Source organism: Capricornis sumatraensis, chromosome 23 (genome assembly GCF_032405125.1).
Source record: "Capricornis sumatraensis isolate serow.1 chromosome 23, serow.2, whole genome shotgun sequence".
NCBI classification, from domain to species: domain Eukaryota; kingdom Metazoa; phylum Chordata; class Mammalia; order Artiodactyla; family Bovidae; genus Capricornis; species Capricornis sumatraensis.
Window position 1 is genome coordinate 18,663,596 of NC_091091.1, and position 4,896 is coordinate 18,668,491.

The 4,896-nt window shown below is 37.7% G+C and overlaps 1 non-coding gene across 1 annotated transcript; it reads right to left on the minus strand.

The window, feature by feature from the left end:
• Positions 1-3,750: 3,750 nt before the first annotated feature.
• TRNAG-UCC (transfer RNA glycine (anticodon UCC)) lies at positions 3,751-3,823 on the minus strand. Its single transcript has one exon. It is a non-coding gene; the product is annotated as a tRNA-Gly (tRNA).
• Between the last annotated feature and the right edge of the window lie 1,073 nt (positions 3,824-4,896).

Genomic DNA, 4,896 nt, shown 5'->3' on the forward strand with positions numbered 1-4,896 from the left:
TTTTTGTGACACTTTCTATTTCTGTCAAGTCAGTAGTGATGCTTTCATTTCTGATTTTGGTAAATTGAGTCTTCTTTCTGTGACTTCTTGGTCAGTCTGTCTAAAGGTTTTTCATTATCGTTAATCTTTTCAAAGAGGTTTTAGTTTCTCTGATTTTTCTCTATTTTTCTATTCTCTTGCTTCAAAAACTCCTTACCTACATCTTTATTTATTTCCTTTCTTCTGCTTCATTATCGTTTTGGTTCTTCTTTTTCTAGTTCCTTAAGGGTGGTAGGTTAGGGTATTGATTAGTGATAATTCTTTTTTTTAGTCTAAGTGTTTACAGCTATGAAATTTCCTCTGAACACTGCTTTTGCTGCATCTTATATATTTTGGTGTGTTGGGTTTATTCTCTTATTGTTATTCTCAAAATATTTTATAATTTTCTTTCTTTATTTTTATTTTGGCCATACTGTGTGACTTGCAGGATCTTAGTACCTTGACCAGGGATCAAACCTATGCTCCCTGCAATGAAAGTGTGGAGTCCTAACTGCTGGACCACCAGGGAATTCCTTATGGTAGTCTAACTTATATCTCTTAGTTGTTTCATCTATTATTGAAAGTAGAGTGTTGAAGTCTACAACTATTACTTTTCCTCCCTTCCACTCTGTCAGTTTTGCTTCATATTTTGGGGGGCTCTGTTGTTAGGTGCTTGTAAGTTTTTAATCGTTAAGTCTTTTTTTTTTTTAATAGTGGTATAGTTGATGTAGGGACTTCGTAGGTGATGCCGTGGTAAAGAACCACCCTCCCAATGTAGGAGACCATCCCTGAGTGGGAAATGCAGGTTCGATCCCTGAGTCAGGAAGATCCCTGGCAGGAGGAAACGGCAGCCCACTCAGTATTCTTGTTGTGGAGTGGCTAAGATGTGTCTGACTCTTTGCAACCCCATGAACTGCAGCATGCCAGGCTTGCCTGTCCTTCACTATATCCTGGAGTTTGCTTGGACTCAACGTCCATTGTGTTGATGATGCCATCCAACCATATCATTATCACCCCCTTCTCTTCCTGTCCTCAGTCTTTCCCAGCATCAGGGTCTTTTCCAGTGAGTCAGCTCTTTGTACCTGGTGGCCAGAGTATTGGAATTTTGAACAGTATTCTTACCTGGAAAATTGCACAGACAGAGGCGCCTGGTGCGCTGGAGTCCATAGCATCACAAAAGAGTTGGACAGCTGACTGACCAAGCACCCACATAGTTGATATACTTTGTTATATAATAGAGGTTAAGGTGTACAACACAGTAATTCATAATTTTTAAAAGTTACATTTCACTTACAGTTACTGTTAAATCTTCTTGGTAGATTGACTTACAGTGTCCTTTGTCTACTATAACAAGCTTTATCTTAACATCTATTTTGTCTCATGTTAGTACATTCACCCCATTTTTCTTTCATTTGCTCTTTTCATGGGCTTTTTCTTTCATCTTTAACTTCTTCATGTCTTTGAATCTAATGTTGAGTTTCTTATACACAGCATATAGTTGGATCATGGTGGTTTTTTTTTATCCATTCTGGCTCTTATTGGAGAGTATAATCCATTTACGTATAATGTAATTACTGATACGGAAGGATCTTTGCCATTTTGCTATTTGTTTTCTAACATATCCCATCTTACTGAACTGTTAAGTCTTCCTTACTGCCTTTTATATCATGTAAGTATTTCCTAGTGTACTATTTTGATTCCTTTTCCATTTTTACTACACAATTTTTAGTTATTTTCTTAGTGTCTGTCTTGGGGATATATAGTTAACTTCTTAATTAATAATGACTTAGTTTCAGTAGTATTACAAAATACTTGGCTCATATGTAACTGTGTCCCTCAACTTTAGATTGTTATTGTACTGTCACAGATTTCATCTTTATACATTGTATGCTCATCAACATAAACTTACGATTATTTTTGTATTAGCTATCTTTTAATCACATAAGGGAAAAAAGAAATTACAAACCAAAATGCAACCCTTCTCCCTTCCTTCCTTTATCAAACATTTTATATGTGCTAAGTTGCTTCCATCCTGTCCGACTCTGCGACTCTGTGGACTATAGCCCACCAGGCTCCTCTGTCCATGGGATTCTCCAGCCCACTGGAGTGGGTTGCTGTGTCCTTCTCCAGGGGATCATCCCAACCCAGGGATCGAACACACATCTCTTAACATCTGCTGCATTGGCAGGCGGGTTTTTTACCACTGGTGCCACCTGGGAAGTTCATTTTATGATAAAGTGGTTCGGTTATGCTTTCAGATACTATTCTAAATAGTTTGCAGATATTATCTTAATTTTTTGAGGTAAAAACAATTTTATAGCCCAGGAAGATGAGGCATAAAGAAGACAACTTACCCAAGGCCATAGAAGCATTATAACACATAGTCAGAAATCTAAACCCAGGTAATCTGACTCCAGAATCCATGTTCTTAACTACCCGTCTCTCACTTCCTGGAGTACTAGTATTCCTTCTATTACATTACAACATGGAGTGTAAAATTCAATTGGATACATAAAACGGATGCATTCATGTTGAAAATTCAGGATAGATAAAGCAAAGGGTCCTGGGAGTCAGCTGGGAGGAAGACCTATGTCGTTGAAGACCAAGCAGGATCACGACTTGAAATTTGAGAGAAGGACACTTTAAACAAAGGAACAGGATGAGGCAAGGGATCAGACAAACAAAAGCAAGGTGAATTTGAGAAACAATACTTTTGGGTTGAGTGTGCTTGAAGAACATTGGGAGAGTATATTGAAAAGGTCCACTTTAGGAAGAATGTAAAAGCTAGACTTCAGAGTTTGAAATTTACTCTACATGCATTAGATAATCACTGAACACTTTTGATGAGAGAAACTTATAAGAATTTACTTTACATGTACGTATATACGTGAATCTGAAGGCTAGCTCAAAATTTAGTGTCATTTTAAAATTTCTAAAATATGATGAAGCTTATTTCAGTGGGGTCCAGATTAAAGTTTGATCTTTTGTACTGCTGTGTATTAAAATGTTTTGGAGATGTGTTATAAAGTGATGATTTTGTAAATTTGCAAATTAGATACGTTTAAGTAAATGGGTTTGATTATATCAAAAGGGAGATGCTTCCTTTCAAAATCTTCTCTTGTGTGAGAGGTGGGGTGGTGTAATGTGCATTTAATTACATGCCATATACAGTAGTTCAGATCAGCAGTGTTTTTTGAGTCCTTCTGAAACCAGTGTGTTTGCCAAATACTGAAAGTATAACCATAAATAAGACTTAATCATATTTTCTCAGTCTCTTTTGCTTCCTAACTGGTAAACATTGGAATGCTCTAGTATTCATTCTTCTTCCTTCCTTTCCTCTTTCTTTTGTTTATATTCTTTACCATTATAGTTTATTACAAGATATTGAATATAGTTCCCTGTGCTGTACAGTAAGACCTTGTTTGTTTTATAGATATTAGTTTGTATCTGCTAATCCCAAACTCCTAAGTTATGTCTCCCTCACTCCCTTTCCCCTTTGGTAATCATGAGTTTGTTTTCAATGTCTGTGAGCCTATTTCTGTCCTGTAAATAAGTTCATTTGTTTTTCTTCTTTTAGATTTCACATATAAGCAATGTCATATGGTACTTGTCTTTGTCTTACTTAATATGATAATCTCCAGGTCCAACCATGTTGCTGCAAGTTCATTGTTTTTTTAAAAAAAGCAAATAGAACTCAGTATTATTTATTGTTTGCAGCGTATGGGATTTTAGTTCCCTAACCAGGGATTGAACCTGTGCCCTCTGAAGTGGAAGTGCAAAGTCCTAACCACTGGACCACAAGGGAATTCCCCAAATTTCATTCTTTTTTATGGCTGAGTAGATGCCTCTAGTCAAAGCTATGGTTTCTCCAGTAGTCATGTACGGATGGGAGAGTTGGACTTTAAAGAAAGCTAACCAATGAAGAATTGATGCTTTTGAACTGTGGTGTTGGAGAAGACTCTTGAAAGTCCCTTGGACTGCAAGGAGATCCAACCAGTCCATCCTAAAGGAAATCAGTCCTGAATATTCATTGGAAGGACTGATGCTGCAGCTGAAACTCCAATACTTCGGCCACCTGATGCAAAGAGCTGACTCATTTGAAAAGACCCTGATGCTGGGAAAGATTGAAGGCAGGAGGAGAAAAGGACGATAGAGGATGAGATGGTTGGATGGCATCACTGACTCAGTGGATGTGAGTTTGAGCAAACGCCGGGAGTTGATGATGGACAGGGAGGCCTGGCGTGCTGCAGTCCATGGGGTCGCAAAGAGTCAGACACGACTGAGCAACTGAGCTGAACTGATACATATATCTGATATGCGTATCTTCTTTGTTCATTCATCTTTTAATGAACATTTAGGTTGCTCCCATGTCTTGGCTGTTGTAAATAGTGCTGCTGTGAACATTGGGGAGTGCATGTATCATCTTGAAGTAGCGTTTTATCCAGATGGATGTTTAGGAGTCGGATTGCTTGATCATATGGCAACTCTCATTTTTTAGAGTTTTTACAGGAATCTCCATACTGTTTTCCTATCATAGTGGCTGCATCAGTTTACACTCCAACTAATGTAGGAGGATACTCTTTTCTCCACACTCTCGTCAGCATTTATTACTTCTGAACTTTCTGATGATGGCCATGCTGATCAGGGTGAGGTGATGCTTCGTTGTAGGTTTTATTTACATTTCTCTAATAAATAGTAATGGTAAGCATCATTTCATGTGCTTATTAGCCATCTATATGTCTTTTCTGGCGAAATGTCTGTTTATGTCTTCTGCCCATTTTTTGATTTGGTTTCTTTTCCTTTTTAAATACCCTTATTGAGTGGATAAGATCTTGTTCATGCGTGCCAAGTCACTTCGCTCATGTTTGACTCTTCAAC